At 47.5% G+C, this 24566-nt stretch overlaps 1 long non-coding RNA gene across 1 annotated transcript; it reads left to right on the top strand.

Moving 5' to 3' along the window:
- Positions 1-521: 521 nt before the first annotated feature.
- On the top strand, positions 522-22871 carry LOC144100106 (uncharacterized). Its single transcript, XR_013307525.1, has 3 exons — positions 522-584; positions 1235-1276; positions 22693-22871. It is a non-coding gene; the product is annotated as an uncharacterized LOC144100106 (long non-coding RNA).
- The last annotated feature ends 1695 nt before the right edge of the window (positions 22872-24566 follow it).

Genomic DNA, 24566 nt, shown 5'->3' with positions numbered 1-24566 from the left:
GATAAAGAGAGTTTCGCAATCCTGTCGCACAATACTTGAACGTTTCATCGATCAACGCAGATCTCCGACGGAAGAAACGATGCGACAGCGCCATGGTGCCGCAGTCTTTTATAGTGAAATGACAATCACGGTCCAAGAGTGCGTGTATGCTTTAAGATACTAACCTGTTCTGCCCAATAACAGGTGCATTGGTTCCTTCCCAGTATGCAACAAAAAAAATCGAGGTTCTAAACTTGTCATTAAGAGGGCTGTTGCAGAAAACTCGACTCATCCCTCTGAAAAAACTATAAATTTCTTGGACGTTTCTTTCGTTCCAGAGTTTTAAAAAGCAAGATAAGTGCGGATGTGCAGAGAATCCGTAGTGCCAGATGTCTTGGCCCATTGTTTTCCTCAAATCATAGCTAAATATGGGAGAATGGCCCGACAAGTATATGGAAGTTCTTAGTAAGAAACTTTTCTTTAGTCTTCTCGGCATGGAATATATAAATGACGTGTACCCATCCTGCCCGGGAGAAACCCAGAGTACACAGAAAGGCCACGTGCAATGGCTGCGGCTATGTGGATGGTAGCGCTGTTGCTGGCTGGTAAGCATTCATTTCTCCATTTGGGCGGCAAAAAGCGTGACCGCATGCGCGCAAAGCGCATGCGGAAAAGCCACTGGGCACTGCTTAACAATTTGGAGGCGCATAAGTTCACTGATCTCACATCACTGATGTCGCAGATCTTACCCCATGTTTATTTCCCAAGCGCTTCTTCGGGCCGTATATGTTGAGACGATCGACAACTATGCTCCTGTAATGAAAAAAAAAATGTTTGTTGTCAACTTGCATAATCGGTTGATTCGCACTGCATGGTAAACTGCCATTTAAATGTAGGTTTAGGGCGCCGCATTAAAGCTTGGAAAGTTCCACGTAACGCCTGGAGCAACACAATAAAAAATTTGTCTAAATGGAGAGATTTGCCATTATGCATTCGTAGGTGGTTACACAAGCGCCAGCATCATGAAGTGGAGTAAGATCGTTACATTTCATTGTCGATTTAACTTCGTGAAACAGCTGTTTGTTTGTCTATTCGGAATGCTTAATTATATAACTGTTGCAGTGTTGTGGTATGTTGATTCCTAATTCCCCCCCCCCCAAAAAAAAAATATTCTCGTCGGTTGTTTTTCATAAGTTGGAGGCTAGGAGAACTGCCGGTATTAACTAGCCTAGTTTATGGTGTATTTCTTACCCAGGTTTCCTGGCGACTTGTGACGGTTCACCGGCTGTGAGAGCTCGTGAGTTCATTACGGACCGGCTCGTATTCTGGAGAAGCATTAATACAGGGCAAGAGCTGAATTAAGGCAGCGTCCGCTTGCCTGGTCATGGCGTCAAGAGATGCAGACAAGAATGGATGGTGACTAAAAGCCAGGAGCAGTAGAGGAGTTGCCAGTCGTGCATACCGGTGTCTTCCTAGCCTTCACAGAGACGTTCTCGAGACAAGGCTGATGCATATATTTCGTTGCTGCAACCAAATCGTGCATTCGAGCAATGTGAGGAGCAACACGGCACGCAATTAAGCTGCAGAGGCTCACACTTAGCTCAACCTTTAATGATCGGGGCATTTTGGTGTCACGTCTGCTGCTCACAAAGGTCAAACCCAACAGAGGTACAAGTAAATTTTAAGGCATGAAGGGAAGCACCTGGGCGCCTTTCTTTAAGTACGAATAGTCGTTTTCTTCAACCACCCTTTACGTGCTTTGCTGAGTTGTCAAAGAGCGCAGATATCGGGCCCAATCGTACCTTGAGTCGTTGTGGAAAGCCTGAGCTTTAATTTCTTCTGTAAGCTATTTTTATTGATTGATAACTCAAATGCCCCTATCCAGCTGTTAAATGAGGATGAATCGTTACCGCTTGTTCATGATTATTTCAATCAATGCTTTCAAGTGTGCCAGATGAATTTACCGAACCGCGTCGGCAGGAAGGCAATTCCAGTATTTCGCTGTCTGGACAAAAAAGCTTTAAGATGCGCAGTACCAAGTGGTAGGTAGACTGTTTTACCATCCCATGTAGCTCAAAGTAGGCTACGAAGTGAGGCTCTCTGTAGGGTAATCTGGGTAGCCCATGGGAGCCCCGATGGGAGCAATATGGGTTTGCAACGCGGGTCCCAGTCGGCCCCTAGTGGGCTGCTCTGAAACGCCCTATAGGTCCCATTTGGGGCCGTTGCAGATGGGCCATGTGAGCCCCGGTGGGACCAAGTGGGCAAGACTTCGATTTGGGCTAGTTGGTTTTAGCATGACACGGTTTACGCAAAAAGCGTACTGGCGCTAAAAGACGGAGACAGCACACACAAGACGGGATTGTCCTGTCCTGTCATGCTTCTCTATTTATTTCTGTACTGTCTCTCCGTTTCTCCTTCACCACTTCTGTGTCCAACCAATATAAAAGAGGATATATCAGCGAAAACAGATCACTGTTGAGAAAGATCGGTCCTCCGATATATATGGGGCATACAGGCTAAGTGAGGTAGGCACTTCTACGAAGACACATTTATTGTCGACGTTTCGACCGCGGTCGAAACGTCGACAATAAACGTGTAGTTGTAGAAGGGCTAACCTGAGCTATTTATCTTAATTGCTGTGGCCACTGCTAGATGGACTACATGTAGAAAAAAATTAAGGTGGATTAGCTCAGCTAATCCAGGATATACAAAGCGAAAGCGAGATTGAGGTCTCCACTCACCCACGGAGCCGGTTGTGCGCCTTTCCTTTCGTGAAAATGAACGGCTTTTGCAAAGTTGTCAACGCCAATGAACTCTATGAACGCCGTCGGCTCAGTTGTTTTGTTTGGTTTTTGAGGAAAGGAAATGGCACAGTAACAGTATCACATATCTCGGTTGACACCCGAACCGCGCAGTAAAGGAAGGGGTAAAAGAGGGAGGGAAAGAAGAAAGCGAAAACTGAAAGTTGGATTTTCGAGAAAGGCGCGGCGCTGCGCAGCGGCGGAAAACCTGTGGTTCGGTGCTACTAGTGGCGCATGCGCAGTAGTGACTACGGAGCGAGAAAGAGAGAAGAAAGGAAGGAAAACGTTTATTGAGCTCTAGAGAGTAGGTGAGCAATTTGGCGGAGTCAGGTGTGTCGTCCGTCTTCTTAGCAATGGTCGTCTGCCCCTAGTCCAGGGCTCCGCTGGATGCCGCTGCCAGCTGTGCTCGCCGGATCAGCCCAAGTTTGACGTCTTGACGGTCGCTGGAGAGCATTCCTTCCCATTGCTCCGCACTCGGGTTTGGTATTTTTGGTGCCACCTCTATTTTCTGGCAGGCCCACGTTATGTGATAGAGCGTGGGTGTTTCATGGCACCATGGGCATTTTTCTGTGTATTGTGTGGGTTGTATTTTGTTTAGTGTATTTAGATTCGGGTATGATCCCGTCTGTAGCAGCCTCCAGGCGACAGCGTCTTCCCTGGAGAGAGATTTATGTGGTGGGGGTACCGTTTCCTGCAGCCCTTGTAGTGGTTTAAGATTGCCGAGTAATCTCCAGGGACAGGTTCGGCTTCCTCGAGGTCGCTTGTGGAGGTAGCTCGGTAGAAAGTGTACCCTCGAGCTACCCTGTCGATCGCTTGGTTGCCTTCCACTCCCGCGTGTCCCGGAGTCCATACTATCGTATGTTTTATTGGTTCTTCTTCTGTGCTTTGCTTGGGTCGGTCCCCAGAGCGGAGTATGTGGAGCGCTCTGTGACCAATTCTGCCTAACAAGAAGTTCCGGCATGCCGTTTGAGAGTCGGTTAGTATTGTTAAGGATCGCTTAGTCCGGTAGCCCTCCGCTGCCGCTAGAGCGACGGCCACTTCTTCAGCCTCGACTACCTTACAGTCCCGTAGCGACGCGGTGATGATTTCCCGCATGTCCGAGTTTATCACAGCCGCTACCGCGTTGGGGTTGTTTTGTCCCGTCCTTCTGGGGTATGTGGCTGCGTCCACATACACCGTTGTTGTCTGGCGGGCTAGTGATTTTTAGATGTACTCGGCTCTCGCCTTTCTGCGTTCTTCGTGTAGGTTGGGGTCCATGTTCATGGGGATGGGGCCACTCTAATTGTGCCCCGTATGCCGTCCGGGATAGTCGCGGTTCGCTGCATTTCTTGTATTTGTTCTTTGCATCCCAACTTCTGCAGAAGCTCCCTGCGAGACAGAGTCTGCTGTAGTCTCTGCAACTGGGCGACGTGTTGTGCCTCTCTCAGTTCTTCAAAGTTGTTATGAAGTCCTAGTGCTAAAAGCTTCTCTGTGGATGTGCATTGCGGTAGATGGAGGGCTGTTTTGTATGCTTTGCGTATAATCGCATCAATCTGTTGGATTTCGCTTTTGATTTGGTTGTAGTATGGAAGACTGTAGGTGACTCGGCTGATCACCAGGATCCTGACCAGCTTTAGCGTGTCTTCTTCTCGCATGCCCGAGCGTTTATGGGAGACGCGCGTGATCATGCGGGCAACTTGTAGGGTGGAAGCTTTGAGTAGAGCAAGTGCATGTGTACACCGTTGGTTTGATTGTATCCACATGCCCAAGATTCTTATGAGTGTTTTCTCTGGTATGGGTTTTCCCTCTAGGTAGACGTTGAGCCTAAGCTCGTCGCTGTTCGGGACTGTGCCGTTTTGTTTCCCTCTCCAGACTCTGAGCAGTTCTGATTTTTCGGTGGAGCATGCTACCCCTGTCGCTTTTACGTAGTTCTCTACGCAGTTCGCGGTCTCCTGTAGTCTTTCTTCCTTTTCTTTTAGTGAGCCCGTATTTGTCCAGATGGTGATGTCGTCGGCATACATGGCATGATGTATTCCTTCGACTTCCTTAAGTTGTTTTGCAAGGCTGATCATTGCAACGTTAAAAAGCGTAGGTGAGATGACCGAGCCCTGGGGAGTTCCCTTGTTGGGGGTGTGAAACTTCTCCGAGCGGAGTTCTCCCAGTCCTATCGTCGCTGTTCTATCTGAGAGGAAAGCTTTGACGTAACCGAAGACCCTCCTGCCGCAATTCAGGTCGTCCAGTCCTGTCAGGATAGCTTCGTGGCTTACGTTGTCAAAAGCTCCTTTCATATCCAGTGCCATTATTACGTTCTCTCCGTCCCTAGGGACGTTACTTAGAACTCCTTTGATTTGTAGAAGTACGTCTTGGGTCGACAGCTTCGCCCTGAATCCGAACATACTGTGGGGATAGAGTTCGTGATCCTCCATGTATTGTTGCAGCCTTAATGTTACCACTCTTTCGTACAGCTTTCCGAGGCACGATGTGAGGGAGATGGGTCTTAGGTTTTCGATTTGTAGCTTTTTACCCGGTTTTGGAATCATAACCACCTCTGCATGCTTCCAATCCTGGGGAACGGTCTCCGCTGCCCAGTGCTTGTTGAGGAAATCGGTTAATTCTGCGACTAGCTCCGCACTGAGGTTGCGAATGAGTGCGTTGTTGATTTTGTCCGCACCCGCCGACGTATTTCTAGTTGTGCTTCGAATTGCTGCATAGACTTCTTCTCGTGTGATGGGTCTATCTAGGTTTGGTTTTACTTTCCCCCTATAATCTCTTGCATAGGTTCTCGGGTTTGTGTCCCCGAAGCACTTGATGCGCACTTTGTCCAGGAGTTCCTCATCGGTTCCTTCGAACTGGTGGATTAATCGGTATATTGCTTTATTGTTTTCTGCTTTGGTTTTCGTCGGATCGATGAGCGCTTTCAGGATATGCCATGTCCTAGCTGTGCTCAGAGTTCAGTTGAGGGAGTCACTCAATTGCTGCCAGTTCGTTTTCGCCAACTTTACTGCGTACTCCTCTGCTTTCGTTGTAATTTCTGCTATTTTAAGTTTGAGCTTCCTGTTGTGTTTCTGCTTCTTCCACCTCTTGATTAGACCACGTCTGGCTTCCAATAGCCTAAGGAGCCTGGCGTCTACTTCGGGTGTCTGTGTTGTTCTCTTGATCTCTTTGGTGTGCTCATTCTGCCTTTGCTTGAGTATGTTTCCCCATTCTTCAATCGACTGAATCCCTCCTTTGATGAGGTGTTCGTCGCATGCTTCTCGAAAGGCGTTCCAGTCTGTGATTTTAGCCGTGCCTAGTTGCCGCTTAAGTCGGTCTGAGGCCACTTGGGTTTTGATTATGTAGTGGTCACTCCCCAGATTTTTCATCAGGTTTTCCCATTGCGCCTGTCCCGGACCCTTAATAAAGGTGAGGTCCGGGCAGGTGTCGGTTCTGACACTGTTGCCTATTGTGGTCGGAGTCTCTGGGTCTGTGATTAAATTGTAGCCTGCAGTTTCTGCCGCTTCCGCTAATGTCTTTCCTTTAACATTGAAATTCTTGTATCCCCACCTTTTATCCCGGGCATCAAAATCGCCTAAGACGACTAGCGTGTTGCCCTTTGCCAGTTTGCTGGCGCCTTGAAAAAGCTCTTGGAATTTGGCTTTCCTCTGTTTCGGTGGGCTGTAGGTATTAACGATGAAAATGCTGCCCCTTTTCCTCTGTTTCTGTGGAATAATTTCTATGATCAGGTGCTCTATGTCCGTTTCAGCTATCCTGTCGTAGCTTATGGCTATGATCATTTTGTTGACTAGGATTGCCGTCCTTCCTTTTTCCTGGGTTTCGTAGCACGTGTATCCTCCTAGGGTTGGGATGATGGCCATTTCCTGAAGCACTATAATGTCGGGTGGCGTTTGCTGTGTGTTGATGCACTGTTGAAGTAGGTCGTGCTTCCTCCTGTAGCCTCTGCAGTTCCATTGCCAAATTTCTAGGTTTTCTTGTTTGCTTAAGTTTTGTTGGCCATGTTTAAGCTTCCGTGTTGGTTGTTGTCGTGTTGGCGAGGGCCGCCAGTGTGGGACGGTGATACGCCTTCTCTCTAATATTCTCAGTGAATTTTCGCTTGCGGATTGAGCTCCGTATCTCTATAATTTGCAGTTGCATCTGTTGCATCATCTGCTGCATTTCAGCTTTGAAGTTGTTGAAATCCTCATTGCCTGCTTGCGGCGAGGGTAGCATTTAGATTTGCTCGGGTTGCGGCTGCCGAGGGCTGTTTGGTCTCTGTTCCCTAACTGCCTTCGTGAGCTCGGCTACCTGGCGTTCTAGCTCGCTCTGTCTGACACGGGCTAGCTCTAGTTCGCGTCTTAGGGCTGTGATAACTTTGTTCGCGTCCTCCTGCTGCTTGGGCGCGTTATTGTTGTTGTATTTGTGTTCTGTTTAGCTTCCCCACCAGAGTGCGAAGCAAACCAATGATTTCCTGCTCCCCAGCTCACCTTGACTCCGGTGTTCCTTGCGGTTTTCTTCTGCTTTTGCTGCTGTTGTTGCTGGCCAACCAGGGGCACCAGGGGCGGGAAGGACCGTGAACGGCTCCTCGACCGGCTCCGTGACGCCCGGGATCTCGAACGGCTCCGTGATGTCTTTCCCTCAGAGCTGAACCACCGCGGATTCTTTCCACGGTCGTCCCGACTGCATCGTCTGGTGTCGTGGCTGCCGCCACCGCCTCCGCTGCCGCCATGGTTGCTGCGCAGTTCTCTAGTCTTTTTCAGTTTGTCCTTGTACTCCTTGGCTCCGGTGACGTGGCTGCCGCCGCTGATCAAGCATTTGGGTGTGCATTGGTGGTCCTCCGCCGGAATTGCGTGCCGCATTGCTTGCACGCCTTGGCTTCCGGATTCGGACACACGTCTGACCGATGGCCTTGTTGACAGCAGATGTAGCATACCTGCCGCGTGGGGCAATACGGGTAGCACCACATCTCGCCTCCGTAATAGATGACTTGCTTCGGGACTATGGGACCGTCGAAGGTGATGACGGCCGACTTGTATTGTCCTAGCATTCGAGCGCTGTGGGTTTTAACTCCTTGAGTGCGCACTCGTAGGTTGGCTTTCAATTCTTCCGGCGATGTCCGGGGTCCACTCCGTGTATCACACCGCGGCGAGTGTCTTCCGGGGCTGCCACGTAAGCATTTACTTCGTATGAGCTTTCCGCCAAAGTGAGACTGGAAATGCGTCTCACGTGTTGGGCGGCCATCTCGCTTGCCGTGCTCAGTATTATGATGTTGGAACCGGTGCGAAGCCTCATGATCAGATCTTCTCCTTTACATTCGTGGTTGCATGCTACCGCTACGGCGCGGGCTACTTGGTGAGTCTGGAGCGACTTGACTGCAAGTCCCTTCGGTCGCAGAATGATCTTGAAATCGTCTTTGGGGAGTGGTGGCAGCCTCGGCCTAGGCCGCCGCGGCGCTCCCTTCCCGTCGCTGTTCGAAGTAGCGTCAGCTGTCGCAGCAGCTGCCGACGGAGCATTGGCCGGGGTTTTTCCGCCGAGGTCACCTTGAGCGGTCGGTGGAAAATTCCCGGGAGTGTTCCGTTCGTTCTTCCGTTGGCGTTTCTTTTGGCGTTTGGACAGGGCCAATTCCCAATTTGCTTCGTCTTGCCTTGGGGCGTCTTGTTGCTGTTCTCGCATGGCGGCATCTTCGATTTCCCCGTCTGCCGAGTTCTCGTAGTCGGTGGCGTCGAGGTAGTCCTAGTCCATTTCCTGGGCTTCCAATAAATTCTGGGCTGATCTGCTCGTTGTCGGTTCAAAACTAGGGTAATTCGTGGGGCGGGGACCCGTACCGGGCTGCATCGTCGCCTCGGGGCGAGCCGGGTTGCCCGCGAGCGCCGTAGTCGAACTAAGCCTCGTTAGGCCTTGCGCCCGCTCGGCCACCTGGAATCTTCCAACTCCGGTAAAAAACCAAAAATTGGTACCACCGTCTTGAATTCGGTGTCCCAGTGGTCCAGCTTGTGTTTCCTTTAAGCTACTGCCAAAATCTGGGGGCCTTGTGGGTTGAGAAGGTCCGGGGAAGTAAAAATCTGCGGAGCCCTTGCGACGCACGTCCGCACTGCACCGCAGCTCAAGGCCAACTCCAGAAAGAGAGAGAAACGAAAGGTCAGGCGACGGAGTCGGTAGCGGCCACCTGCGCCGTGCGTGACGTCACTCGTGATCGAAGATAGGCCGGCTCGCGCGAAGCGCGGTGTTGACTAGCCTTGTGAACCTTCGCTTTAAAATACGTTGTCACTGGTCGTTTGCTCATTCTATAGTGACTGAAGTGGAGAGATGCGCGTCCACCTCGAACAGCATGTAAACATAAAATTCTGTGTGAAGCTTGGCAAGACAGCCACAAAGACGTATGAGCTCCTTCGTGACGCTTGCGGCAACGAGACATTATCGCGGGCGCGAGTTTTCGAGTGGCACAAGAGGTTCCTTCCGGGGAGAGCGTAGGTGCAAGACGACACAGGGCAGGGGCTCCCTCCAACCTCAAGGAATGAAAACAACGTGGCTCGGATAAGCGAAAACGTACAGCAAGACCGCACCATTACACTCCCCATGCTATCAGATGCTCTAGACATTAGTAAGACAACATGCCACCAAATATCTACACACACGTATGGAGGTAAAACGCAGAGTTGAGAAACGCTTCATTTACACAGGGATTTATTTTGAGTCGACGTTTCGGACAGAGCCAGTCTTTTCCCAAGACTGAAGTTACAGCGATCTTCTTCCTCTTCTTAAGGAGATGGCATTGGCACACATGTCCGACACATGAACAAAAAACAACAAGCAACCGAATGCTGGAAACAAGTTCGTCTGAAAAGAAAAAAAAATATTAGAAACCGGAGAAAGAGAGAAAAAAAAAGAGAAAAAGGAAAACGCGCTGACGCCCGCCGCCCATCGAGCAGCCGCGGGGAGCCGGATGAAAAAAAGAAAAAAAGAAAAAATTGGTGGTGGTTTAGCTCTTGTAAAACCTGGAGTGACGTGATAGCTACAGATGGCCGAGTGGAACTTGGTCATTTGACCAACCACATGATCAACCACGTGATCAGGCACGGCGCTGCGCCGCCGGCAGCTGCTACGCACCACGTCAGCAACTTTACAGCGTAACGGCGCAGCCACAGGGTGGCGGCACCGCCACCGCCACGGCGCCACCACGCTGATGGCTCGAAATGCTACCGTAATGCAGCTCTCGCTACAAAAAGGAAAACAAGAAGCGGGAGGGGAGAGTAGGCACCCCTCAAGGCAACAACACAGCGGCGGCGAGTAAGGTGCACAGAAACAGACGGTGGCGGAATTGCCGAACAGATAGGAATTAGAGATCCATGCACTCGCGCGCCGCCGGCCAAAAAGAGTAAACAAATAAACAGAATTAAATCCAGACAGGCAGGAGACTTCCATCATCTGTAGTCTCTTTCGCACGAAGAGTCAAGGCGGAATCAGCGGCGCTGTGAGCTTAGCTAGACACACGTGCACTGTGTATGAAAAAACACACGCGCAAACACACACACACACACACAAACGAAAGAAAAAAGGCGGCAACCCATCCGAGTTAGGGAAAGTGTCGTGTGGGGGGTAAATGTGAATGGCGGGAGCGTTTGAGCGAATTGTCTTCAATTGCACCGCGCCCGGTAAGGCGGTCGAACCGGGAAGATAGGGGTGGGGTGGGGGATGTGTAAGTGGATGGACGAAGCTTGAAAAAGATGCCCCTGGGGAGAAAGGACTGAGGTATGTGAAGCCGGCACTCGCAAGGTCAGCACTGGCTCTGCAAGGGGCGGATAGAGGACAATACACCCGGTCTTTCATTATTGCAGTGAAGAATTGTTTCAAATTTGTAAATAAAGTACGACTCGCGTTGCTCACTTTCCCGGGTGTTGTGGAAACCACCCTGTATTACTGTTAACTTAATTGTGTCAAATAAGTGATTTTTCTCAAAGTGTTTTGACAAGGGAAGGTTTGGTAGGGGTAGGATATCCGAATATTTCGAATGTTTTTTGGTCTTGTGTAGACTGCGTGATGGGGAGCAGTAAAAATTTTGGCGAGGCGCTCGCTTTTTTCGAGAATGTTGAAATGTTTTTTGAGGATTTTCTTTATGTTAGGCGGGTTACTGGTGAAGGTATGCACGAGATTTGTCCGATGATCTGTGTCCTCGCTGTATCGACGTCCCTCCATTATTTTCTCGCGGTTGAGTTTAGATGCCCTTTGAATGGCATCGTTGTCAACGGCGGAAGGGAAGGGGGTATCGTTGCTTATTGAGAACTTCTCGCATGCGTTTGGAATTTTTTACGAAGTCCTCATCTTGGGAACATAATCTTTTAAATCAATGTGCCTGAAAGTATGGGATGCTTGTTTTAGAGAGACCAGGATGGCAGCTTTTGAACTGTAGGTACTGATATCGGTCCGTCCGTTTTCTATATACACCGGTGGTATGTGAGCCTTCGTTTACCGAAATCTAGACATCTAGGAAGTTAATTGTGGTGGGAAGGACGTGTAACTGAAAGATATATTAGAGTGGACGAGACGAGATTGAAGTGTTGAATCAAATGAATGACTTCTTGCCCTGTTTCAGCTCAAGTTAAAATGTCATCCAAGTATTGTTTGTACAGCTTTATGGGCTTAATGGGGTAAGCTTGCAATAATTTAGGTTCAGTACTATGCATGAAGATTTTGGCGTAGGTGGGGGCGATTGTTGTGCCCGTGGCTGTGTCGTTAATTTGTAAATAATGTTCATTACTGAATTCGAAGTTGTTATATTCGAGTACGATTTTCGCCAGTATTTCTAAAACACGTGGAGCAGGGCATTCCTACTTTCTGTGTTGTTCATACACTTCGATCAGAGATTTTATGCCATCGGAATGAGGAATGTTTGTGTAGAGAGAGAAATTTATTGTTACCTAGAAGGCTCCGTTCGGAAGTTTGAGACCTGTTATTTCGAGAATGTAATGGTTTTGGTCATGTATGTAGGATGGGTGTGTGGTTGAAATATGTCCAATTAGTGTGTCAATGTAATTGGAAATTGGTTCTGTAATCGTGCCGATGCCGGATACTATAGGGCGGCCAGGATTATTCTTTTTGTGGATTTTCGGTAGCATGTAGAATCGGCCTGGCAACGGGTGTAATGCCGTGAGGGCTTTAGATAACCGTAGCGATACGTCTTCATTCTTCGTAAGTTGATGGAGAGTCTCTGCTATAAATTGTTAATATTGTGGAGTTGTGTCTGCTTCTAGACGCTGATAGAAACAAATGTTAGAGAGTTGTCTCAAGCCTTCTTCAATGTATTTCTCGCTCTTCATGACAAATATACCAACTCCCTTATCCGCTGGTATTATGATTATATCTTTCCTTCTGCTAGGTTAGTAACGCAGAATTCTTTTCTATCTTAAGTAACCTGTGCCCGATCAGAAGAAACAAAAATTTTTTCGCACCCTTTAGAACACCTGCATTCAGGTTAGGATATCGCCTTTTTAGATTGTCACCGTTTCTCTCTTTCTTTGTAAATTTATTTTTCTTCCTGGTCTCATCCACCCCTCTAGCTGTTTGAACTCGCGCCTTGCTGTAACTTTGTACCTCGCGCAGGCTCTATAAAAGCTGCGTGTTTCACACGCTTTGCTACACTCGAAAAAGGCTGGTCCTCCAGCCGAAACGTCGTGAAATAAATCCTGTTATGTTTTTCAATTTTTGTTGATTTAATACTACATTGACCAATCAGCTGCCAGAAATCACTTTTTATGGTATATATATATATATATATATATATATATATATATATATATATATATATATATATATATATATATATATATATATATATATATAGACGAAGTTTCGCCGCGCTGCACGAGATTGCTTGGTTTTTTTGAAATGGCCGTGGGCGCTGCTCGCTGTCCTGCTCGTCGTTTTGTGTCGCCCGCCGTGAAATCTGTCCCCTGACTTATTTGTGTACAAACCCCCTTTCACTATATATATATATATATATATATATATATATATATATATATATATATATATATATATATATATATATATATATATATATATTGTCACGTGCTGCGCATGGGCTCTGAGGAATAAAGAAGACGTGCGGCGGCTGGAAGTAGAAGAGAAAGTCAAGTATCCTGCCGCCGGCGCACCAGGCTCCTCTCGACCTGCCTTGTAAATATTATTTGTAAATAGAACCTGTAACAGTTAAGCCGGCGGTAGTCGACACAAAATCGCCAAGTGCCATCTTTCTTTTTGAGAAGGATCACTGGAGCAGCCCACGGGCTTGAAGATTCCTGAATGATGCCGCGGTGCAACATGTCACGGACTTGTTCATCGATTATCTGACGTTCGGAAGGCGAGACGCGGTATGGCTTCTGACGAATCGGCTGTGCAGATCCAGTATTGATCATGTGATGGGTACGGGAAGCTGGAATCGGCGGTGGTTGGTCGCGACCAAAGTCAAACACGTCCGCATGCTTCATAAGAACGGCCACTAGTACCTGGCGGTCGCTAGTGGGTAGGGATTTGTTGACCATGGCTAGGAATTGAGAGTCGCTCAGATCGCGGCGTCTAGTTGGACGAGACACGTTGTCAGTGATCGCGGCAACTGGTACAGAAAAACGTTCTTCAAAGCCAGCAAGTTTTAAACCATATGGCAATACTGCAGGTTCGTTGGAATGATTGACAGTCCAAAGAGTGGCATGGCCCTTGGTCACATGGACGACGCTGCGGGGTGCTAGCACACTTTTCTTTGCACAGTTAAGGGAACAAGGTTCCACCACAGCATCGAAGGCATCAGAAATCGTGCTCGAGGACACAACTGGAACGAATATGGCAGACATTGCTGGAACGACGGTATCTTCAGAGACAGAAAACACTTGGGCAACCACTGGCGAGTCTTTTATGAGAGCGGACCGAAGGCCAGGACTTAACGATATGCCACCACTGCGGAAGTCGAGAGTAGCGCCGCACTGGTGCAAAAAGTCAATACCGAGGATGATGTCATGCGTAGAACGAGGGAGCACCGTGAATTCAGTTCGGAACATGTGGCCAGCGATCACTACATTCACAAAACAAATACCAATCGGAACCAATGATTCTCCCCCTACACCCCGGAATATAACAGCACGATCCCAAGCGAACATTATTTTACGACCCAGACGGTTCTTGAAAGTTGAACTCATCACTGACACCATGGCACCAGTGTCCACTAAGGCCATGACGCAAATACCGTCCACTAAAACTTCAAGGCGGTTCCTTAACATAACAATGGGCAGAGGAATTGGCACTATCGATGATCCGGCGACCGCACCTCCATCGGCCGCACACGCTAGTTTCCCGGGGACTGTGGGGAACGACTTTGGGGGGAAGGCGAGCGGCGAGAGCGGTGCGGAGGTGGAGTCAGACTTCGGTCAGAGGCAGGGGAGTCGTTCCGTGGTGGCGCGTAACTGGATGGGCGCTGAGACGATGTGAAGACACGGTCATGAACAGGCGCATTGAAACTCAGGCGAGGGTTCGACCATTGGCGCTGGGAGCGGGAAAACTGGCCCCGGTGACGGCAGAATCTAGAGATGTGACCGATCATACCACAGCGGTAACAAAGTGGTGGGTCGGGGGGCACTCGGGATAACACTCCTCGTAGCCAGTGTCGAAACGACCATCGTACTCCGGCTGCCGCAGGTGGCATTGCGGATGAGCTGGCGCCCTGGGGCCGGGGCGGGTGATCCGGGGAGCGTCGCTGTAATCAATGCGAGTAGCACTGGTAGGGGCCTGGGCAGACAAACTCCAAGAGGAGAAGCGGTAGGCGGGAGCCGCCTGCAGAGAACAGCTCCCATGCGGGACCTCACTGCGGCGCGCAAGATCTTGATGCCGGGAGAGTTCGTCACGCACGATTTGACGAATGACGTCAGGGAGAGTCGCCGCATTCACAGGCTCGTGGAAATCCACGCTGGCGACGGTGGTGACGTTAGGCAGGCGACCGAACTTGGGAGTAATTCGATGCAGTTTTAGAGCTTCAAAGGTGCGGCAATGCTTGATGATATCCGTAGGCGAGTCTAAATTTTCTTTACTAATAAGAAAGCTGTGGACGTCCTCTGCGATGCCCTTGAGGAGATGACCAACGCGATCTTCGTCGGACATACTGGGATTAACGACTTTGCACAGCTTCAAGACCTCTTCTATGTAAGTCGTGCAGGTCTCTCCAGGCACTTGCGCTCTCTGAAGCAAAGACTGCTCAGCGCATTTTCGTTTGGCAACAGTATCCCCGAAGCAGCTGCGGAGCTCTTCCATGAAGCGGTCCCAACTTGTTATTGATGCCTCATGGTTTTCGAACCAAGTTAGCGCGGTGCCATCGAGAAAGAAGACGACATTGGCCAGCTGAAGAGTGGCATCCCAGCCGTTGTATTTGCTCACCCGCTTGTAATTGGTGAGCCAATCATCCACGTCTTCGCCAGCCTTCCCGGAAAATGTCCGCGGCTCACGGTAGTGCTGCCAAGCGGGCGTTGCGGCGCCGGTCGGACGTGCGTCGGCTTCCTTGGGCATTTGCACGGGCAACGGTAACAATCCGGCGATTCTTCGGCTGCAGCGGTTGCGAGAGGGATCCGTGATGATCGACCCAGCACCTCCACCACACTGTTACAGGTTCTATTTACAAACAATATTTACAAGGCAGGTCGAGAGGAGCCTGGTGCGCCGGCGGCAGGTTACTTGACTTTCTCTTCTACTTCCAGCCGCCGCACGTCTTCTTTATTCTTCAGAGCCCATGCGCAGCACGTGACAATATATATATATATATATATATATATATATATATATATATATATATATATATATATATATATATATATATATATATATATATATATATATTACGAATGTAGGTTGCGTTGGCTCCGCAGAATAAAGATTTAAGAGAAGTGGGCACTTCTACAGAGACCTTTATTTATCAACGTTTCGACCGCGGTGCGGTCTTCTTCAGGACTAGTGGTCTCGCGTCAGATGGACGTTTTAAGATTGTGAGCTGAGAGGAGGGAGAAAGGGGTGTAACAAGCAAATAGCAACAACAGTTCAAAACATTGAACAAAAAATAAAAATAAACATTGGGGTGCGGGGAGCAGACATGGACAATATTCGGGGAGGAAGCAAAAAAATAGAAAGAAAAGAAAAAAAGGGGGAAAACTAGTATAGTAAGGAAGGATGGGGTACAAAAGGAGATGGCGAAACGAGAGAAAGGGAGAGGAAGACGGTGCGGGGAACATGGGCAGCGCGGCAACCACAGGCGTACGAAAGCAAAACGTGCAAAGAAAGCACACAAACAAAATGCACAAACACAAAGAAATGCGCCGCTGCAGATGCGTGGCCAAAGAGGCGCCGCTGCGCAAATGACACTGGCAGCGACGAACAGGCCAAACCAGGCGCCTTTTGGGGTCTCACTAATTTCCGATGAGCCGAGGGCTAGAACTTTAAGGAAGGACTAGGGTACGTTAACGAGCACATGTGTAAGAACTTACTCAGGGGGTCTGGGTTTCACTGAACGGTGCACCCCTCTCCCTGGGCGGGTCGTTGAACCGACTTCGCCGGGAATACTTGTTTGTAGGGGAGGAGGGCTGGGCTAGCTGTGTACAAAACGTCAAAGCTTATCAATACTGCACGAGGCAGGATAGTGTAAGTAAGGATGGGTATGATTGCCTGGGATATACACTAGGAATTATAAAGGGTATATCTGAGTTAGCCAATTAACGAGAAGTGTAGTATTATTTTGTTTCGAGGTCGTGAATAAAAGAAAGGGTACCAGGCTTTTCGTTAAGACCTTCTTGAATAGTATTAAACTTGTGGATTAAATAGGATTCACGTTCACGTTCTCGCCTGTTTTTGAAGCCCCCTTGAATAATTGTTACTTTTAGTTGGTCAAATGGGTGTCCTTCTGCGTTTACATGCTTGGATAGGGGAAGGTTTGGGAGAGACTTGGTGTGTGCGCGGTGATTGTTAAATCGAATGCGGAAAGCAGTGTTTGTGTGTCCTATGTATTGCTGGTTACACATTGCATTCAAGAAGGTAAATAATGTTTTATGAGTCGCAGTCAAAGTTACCGTTGATTGAATGCTGGAAAACTGACCTCGTAGTAGTTGCTGAACACGTAGTCTGCATGTGCTTGCAAACTTTGCAGCGACCTTTACCACAGGGCTGGCATCCATATTTTGGGGTTTTCTGTTCCTTGGAGTGGACTAGATGGTTCTGAATGTTTTTGGCACGCCTGTAAATCACGCGGGGTGCGCATGTAAACACTTTCGATAGTCGTTGAGTTTGCTGGAGAATATTAAAATGCTTATTAAGAATTATGTTTATGTTCGGTACGTTACTGTTAAATGTGAGAATAAGGTTTGTAGTGTAATCATTTCGGTTATCTATTCGGTGCCCCTGTAGTATTTGACTGCGGTTCAGATTTGGAGCTCTGCTTATGGCGTCATCAATAAGGGAACGTAGATAGCGCTGTGTTAAGAGCACGTTGCGCATGTGTTCGGAGTTTTCATGAAAGTCTAGGTCGTTAGAGCAGATTCTTCGAAAACGATGGGCCTGCGAATAAGGAATGATGGTTTTGCAGTGACGGGGATGGGCGCTTTGAAAATGTAGATATTTTTGTGAGTCGGTTGGTTCTCTATAAACGGTTGTACGAACCGACCCCTTGCCGACCAGAATATCAACATCAAGAAAATTGATTTGACTGGCTGAGTAGGTGTGCGTAAACTTTGTGCTTGGGTATACGGAGCTGAAAGTGCCAATGAAATGGATAAGTTGTTGTTCTGTGTTTGTTCATATTATAAAAATATCATCCAAACAGCGCTTGTAAAAGTACATTTAAATTGACAAGAAGAAAGAAATTTTGACTCTGTATGATGCATGAAGATGTTGGCATAATTTGGGGCTATCCTTGTTCCCATAGCGGTGCCACTTGTAGATAATATTGAAGATCAAATTCGAAGCTATTATATTCTAACAAAATTTTGGCTAGTGTTCCTAAGACATTTGGGCTTGGAGATTCATGAGGTCTCTGCTGTTCATAAGATTATAAAAGTGCTGCAATGCCGTCGACATTGGGAATGTTTGTGTATAAGGATGTTACATCCATGGTCACAAGAAAGGCTCCTTCAGGTAATGTTATATTGTCTATATTGTCTATCTGGCGGAGAAAGTGGTTTGTATCTTTGATGTAGGATGGATGTGTGGCTGGAATGTTGCTAATTATAGCGTCAATGTACTTTGATATTGGTTCTGTAATGGTGCCGATTCCTGAAATTATTAGCCGTCCAGGAATACCGGCTTTATGTAATTCAGGGAGCATGTAGAAGCGCCCAGGAGAAGGATGGGTAGCCGTGAGTGCCTTGCATAGTTTCGCGAAGATTTCATAGAGTTTTTTTCTGAGGTAGAGGAGAATGTCAGATATAGCTTTTGAGTGCTCGTCGGTGGGGTCGCCAAGCAGTTGTTTATAAAAATGATTGTCAGAAAGCTGTCGGATGCCTTCTGCTATATAGTCGTCCCGGTTCAAGATAACAATGCCTCCGCTCTTATCAGCTGGCTTTATGACGATGTCGGTACGGATGCTAAGCGCCTCTAGAGCAGTACGTTCTCTTTTAGGAAGATTGTTTGGTCCTAACCTGTGGTTTCTAAAATTTTCAATAATGTCATTTTGAACTGCCTTAATATACATATCCAAGTGTTTTTCCCGCCCGATGTTGGGAGTCCAATTTTGGTTTGCTGGGTGGAAGTCCGAATTTTGGTGGGGGTTTTCGGGCTTATCAAAGAAGTATTCTCTCAGGCGCAGTTTTCTGGCGAAGTCGTGACGATCTTTCAGGAATTGGAATTCATTGTATTTGCCTGTGCGGGGGCAAAAAGTCAGCCCTCTAGATAGGACGGCTCGCTCATACCCTGTGAGCGGTGTTAGAGATAGATTGGTGATGTTGTCTACACTGTGATGGCCCTGTTTTGAGAGTGTTTTCCCTTGGCTGACCTTTGACTGAGCGATATCGGGGTGGGGAGAATTTGACCCAACCGCACTAAGTACTTTTTTCATCCATTCGTCATGGGAACTTTGTCCCGTGTAGATTTTCTAATTTTGATTATGCCTATTTCTGAAGTTTTTTTTTTGTTTTGAAACGTTCTAGTTTTGCTCTCACGACCTAGACTTTCATGAAAACTGCGAACACATGCGCAACGTTCTCTTAACACAGCGGTATCCACGGTCCCTTATTGATGACGCCATAAGGAGAGCTCCAAATCTGAACCGTAGTCAAATACTCCAGGAGAACCGAATAGATAACCGAAATGATTACACTACAAACCTTATTCTCACATTTAACAGTAATGCACCGAACATAAACAGAATTCTTCATAAGCTCTTTAATATTCTCCAGCAAAGTCAACGACTATCGAAAATATTTACATGCGCAACCCGCGTGATTTACAGGCGAGCCAAAAACATTCAGACCCATCTAGTCCACTCCAAGGAACACACAACCCCTAAATATGGATGCCAGCCCTGTGGTAAAGGTCGCTGCAAAGTTTGCAAGCACATGCAGACTACGTGTTCCGCAACTAGTACGAGGTCAGTTTTCCAGCATTCAATCAACGGTATCTTTGACTGCGACTCATAAAACATTATTTACCTTCTTGAATGCACTGTGTGTAACCAGCAATACATAGGACAGACAAACACTGCTTTCCGCATTCGATTTAACAATCACCGCGCACACACCAAATCTCTCCCAAACCTTCCCCTATCCAAATATGTAAACGCAGAAGGACACCCATTTGACCAACTAAAAGTAACAATTATTCAAGGGGGCTTCAAAAACAGGCGAGAACGTGAACGTGAATCCTATTTAATCCACAAGTTTAATACTATTCAAGAAGGTCTTAAAGAAAACCCTGGTACCCTTTCTTCTATTCACGACCTCCAAACAAAATAATACTACACTTCTCGTTATTTGGCTAACTCCGATATAACTTTTATAATTCCTAGTGTATATCCCAGGCAATCACAACCATCCTTACTTACACTATCCTACCTCGTGCAGTATTGATAAGCTTTGATGTTCTTTCCTTACATTTTCCGACAGTTTGAAATCTTTGTACACAGCTAGCCCAGCCCTCCTCCCCTACAAACAGATATTCCCGGTGAAGTCAGTTCAACGACCATCCCAGGGAGAGGGGTGCACCTTTCAGTGAAACCCAGACCCCCTGAGTAAGTTCTTACACATGTGCTCGTTAACGTAGCCCACTCCTTCCTTAACGTTCTAGCCCTCGGCTCATCGGAAATTAGTGAGACCACCAAAAGGCGCCTGGTTTGGCCTATTCGTCGCTGCCAGTGTCATTTGGGCAGCGGCGCCTCTTTGGCCACGCATATGCAGCGGCGCCCTTCTTTGTGCTTGTGCGTTTTGTTTGTGTGTTTTGTTTGCACCTTTTGCTTTCGTAGGCTTGTGTTTGCCGCGCTGCCCATGTCCCCCGCACCGTCTTCCTCTCCCTTTCTCTCGTTTCGCCATCTCCTTTTGTACCCTATCCTTCCTTACTGCACTAGTTCTCGCACTTTTTTTTTTCTTTCTATTTTTTTTCTTCCTCCCCGAATATTGTTCATGTCTGCTCCCCGCACCCGCATCTTTATTTTTTATGTTTTGTTCAATTCTTTGAAATGTTGCTATTTGCTTGTTACACTCCTTTCTCCCTCCTCTGCAGCTCACAAACCTGAAATGTCTATCTGACCCGAGACCACTACAGTCCTGAAGAAACGTTGATAAATAAATGTGTCTCTGTAGAAGTGCCCACTTCTCTTAAATATATATATATATATATATATATATATATATATATATATATATATATATATATATATATATATATATATATATATATATATATATATATATATATGTATATATATTAGCAGACAAGTTAAAGGAAATGAGGGGCCCGTTTGACAAAGGGGAACGTTAATTTTTTTAATGTGTTATGCTTATCAGTGGAATAATAATACTTATATTAATAAATCGCTTAAAGAAGATACTTATAAAGCAGCAGAAAAAACAACCTTGCCGCCGGTGGGATCCGAACCCACGACCTCCGAATATCGCGTCCTGTGCTCTTACCAACTGAGCTACGGCGACGGCTGTCCAATCTGCTGCTCTCGTGGGTATTTATGTTTACTGGGTGTAAGCGAGCCTTGAGAGTGTTCACCAGCGCCCCCCTCGACCATAGCGGCGGACGTAGCACGTCCTGTAATACCGCGAGCGTGACGTAGAACGTATTCTAACGGCGAGGGCGGAAACTGTGCGAGAGCCCTCTTATGCTACCTGTGGCATCAAGACTGCCACAACCGAGACCCTCGTTAAGCTATTAGCAGACAAGTTAAAGGAAATGAGAGGCCCGTTTGACAAATTTATGAAGGGAGCCAACAGTCACCGAAACCAAGGTGCATAGGGGAACGTTAATTTTTTTTTAATGTGTTATGCTTATCAGTGGGATAATTATACTTAGATTAATAAATCGCTTAAAGAAAATCACTTATAAACCAGCAGAAAAAACAACCATGCCGCCGTTGGGATCCGAACCCACGACCTCGGAATATCGCGTCCTATGCTCTTAGCAACTGAGCTACGGCGACGGTTGTCTAATCTGCTGCTTTCGTGGGTATTTACGTTTTGCTTGTAAGCGAACCTTGAGTGTTCACCAGCACCACCCTCGTCCATAGCGGTGGACGTAGCACGTCCTGTAATAACGCAAGTGTGACGTAGAACGTCATTTAACGGCGAGGGCGGAAACTGTGCGAGAGCCCTCTTATGCTACCTATGGCATCAAGACTGCCAGAACCGAGACCCCATTTAGCTATTAGCAGACAAGGCAAATGAAGTGAGGGGCTCATTTGACAAACATATCAAGGAAGACAACAGTCACCGAAACCAAGGTGCATAGGGGAATGTTTCTATTTTTTTAATACCTAGTGCCAATCAAATATTTATTAAAAAAAAATACTTATAAAGCAGCAGAAAAAACAACCATGCCGCCGGTGGGATCCGAACCCACGACCTCCGAATATCGCGTCCGGTGCTCTTACCAACTGAGCTACTTTTTTTTTCCTTATTGCTTGGCTTTGACACAGAAAATTGCACATAACAAACAATCAACAAAAGACAAACGCTATGTCTTACCAACTGAGCTACGGCGGCGGCTGTCCAATCTGCTGCTTTCGTAGGTATTGATGTCTTGCGTGTAAGCGAACCTTGAGAGTGTTCACCAGCGGCACCCTCGTCCATAGCGGTGGACGTAGCGCGTCCTGTAATACAGCAAGTGTGACGTAGAACGTCATCTAACGGCGAGGGCGGAAACTGTGCGAGAGCCGTCTTATGCTACCTATGGCATCAAGACTGCCAGAACCGAGACCCCCGTTAAGCTATTAGCAGGCAAGGCAAATGAAGTCAGGGGCTCGTTTGACAAACATATTTAGGAAGCCAACAGTCGTGGACCGGACGCGATATTCGGAGGTCGTGGGTTCGGATCCCACCGGCGGCATGGTTGCTTTTCAGCTGTTTTATAGGTAAATTTTCTTTAAAAAGAAACCTTTATTTCGGTGACTGTTAGCTTCCTATATATATATATATATATATATATATATATATATATATATATATATATATATATATATATATATATATATATATATATAGAGAGAGAGAGAGAGAGAGAGAGAGAATCATGCTGAAATATGAAACGTAGGCACGTCTCATGCTGCAATGTGCACTGCAACAAAGGGTATCCTATATTTGGTGCCAAGTAAATCTTGTTTGCAATAATTAAGCGTGATGCGGTTCCTTTGTTAACAGTAGTATTTAAGTTTTCAGGGGAATTTACTCTCTAAGCCCCGTGATAACATTTTGCCTTGCTTCACTCTTATTCGCCCACTCTCTTCTTATAGATTACATGCCGAGAGCTTGTCCGAGGAACGACTACAAGTGTCAGCAGCGCTGCCTTAACGATGGCCACAACCGGGCTTTCTGTGCTGGACACCAGTGCATATGCAAAGGCTGACAATAGCGACCGGCCTGGTCGGTCGACATTCGAAAGTTGTGAAATAAAATACTTGAAATAATAGCACGTAAACACACATTAATACTCCCCAGCTCAAGGCTCTCTGAAAAGTCCTGTGGCCTAGCTTAACGTCGAAACGACTACCTGCATCGTTCCCTGGCCGGTCCAATTACCTGGTGTGCTGTAAGCCTTGATGCTTCGAAAATTCGGACGTCAAGTATACTTCCAAGGGGTGATCTTGTCATCTAGCTCTGAGATATACAGTACTGTCCACTCTTAAAGGGAACAGGCGATCTTGTGGCTGCCTCTATTCGCGAAGAGCTGCCGCAAGACCTAGCTAGAATCGGGACCACAAGAGCATGCGCAGTAAGGGCGGTCGGCTACGCTTTCCATGCATGCGCCTGGTGACGCGTTTCGCGAGGAGCTGCGGCCACGCGATTGCATGTTTTCTTTACAAACCGTACTGTGCGCAGCGGTCTGCTTGTTCTAATTTTATAAACGCCTTCTGCATCACGTAGCCAGAAAATGTTTTGATAGGGGGATATTATATAGGAGTGTACTTTGCTATAGACCTTTTCAAAAAGAGGTCGATGGGCCGTAGTGCAGGAAAGAGTTGATGATGAAGCGCCCTCACTTTCTCCCCAGAGCCCAGAAAACCGGCTTCCCCGAGGACGCTACGCATCTAGATCTGGAGCGACTCGCGCGACTCTAGCGGCAGCGCAGGGCCTGAAGTGGGAAAACGACAGCTACTCTGCCCGCGGCGGTTTTGTCGATCAGCATCTTACAGTTTGTCGCAGCGATTCTTTGAGACAGCTATGGAACCTAAAAAGAGTAACTCCAAGTTCTGTGTATGGTGGCTGCAACAGCTCTGGTTGGAATTTCCTGGGGACCATGTATTGCTGCCTTCCGACATTAAACTTGGAGCAGGGACGGCGAATGCTTTGCATGGATTCTAATGGCTCGTTGTGAGGAGTAAGCTGTTATTATAATCTTTCTGCTTGATTGTTTTCATAATTTGATGTTTTTGTATCAAATGCATTTTATGTTATTCTAAATTATCTGTATAAGGTTGCCTTCTTGTTACATATGTGCTTTTCGCGGTTAGACAGTGCAGTATGTCAGAATAGTAACCTCGTTGTTTCCTTTGTCGCGGCACATTTTTCATCAGCCTGTGGCAGACGCGCTGTTACGTCACTTCCTTTTGAAGCCAAAATTTCTCTCACGTCCTAGTCGTAGCCGGAAGGAAAAGCTTAAAGCGCCAACTCGGTGGACACTTGCGTCGCGCGCCCCGAGGCGCGCGCATCATTCGGAGCCGGCCGGCACATGCTCGTGCGAATGCGCGCGGCGGAAGACGCGATCAACGCGAGCTCCGACGCTCCGAGCTGTCCCAGCCAGCTATTTGGCTCTCGCGCTACACGCGCCGTGGCGCGGCGGAAGTGAGGTCTGGTACACCGTGGTTTACAACAATCGGAGGACCGCGGGGCTCTACTTGACTCTTAATGACTTGAAGCTCTTCCTGGGTCGCCCAACTTTTCTTGGAATTCTTTCAGCTACCCAAATTCTTTTCTTCATGAATTCACATTATTTTATTCGGTTCGAGGGGGAGTGAGCCAGCACATAGCGAGCTTGGAGGCTAGTCCTGCCCACGGACGTCACCGGGGTAGGGGAAACACCGCCTAGAATGGAGACGCGCTGCGACGTGTGTTGCCCTAGTCGTTTGCGAGCTACTGCGACCACGATTTTTAAAACTTTTTTTTAAAT

The sequence above is a fragment of the Amblyomma americanum genome, chromosome 1 (assembly GCF_052857255.1).
Source record: "Amblyomma americanum isolate KBUSLIRL-KWMA chromosome 1, ASM5285725v1, whole genome shotgun sequence".
Classification (NCBI taxonomy): Eukaryota; Metazoa; Arthropoda; class Arachnida; order Ixodida; family Ixodidae; genus Amblyomma; species Amblyomma americanum.
Note: the sequence above shows the minus strand (reverse complement) of the source record. Positions and strands in the feature narration are given on the sequence as shown.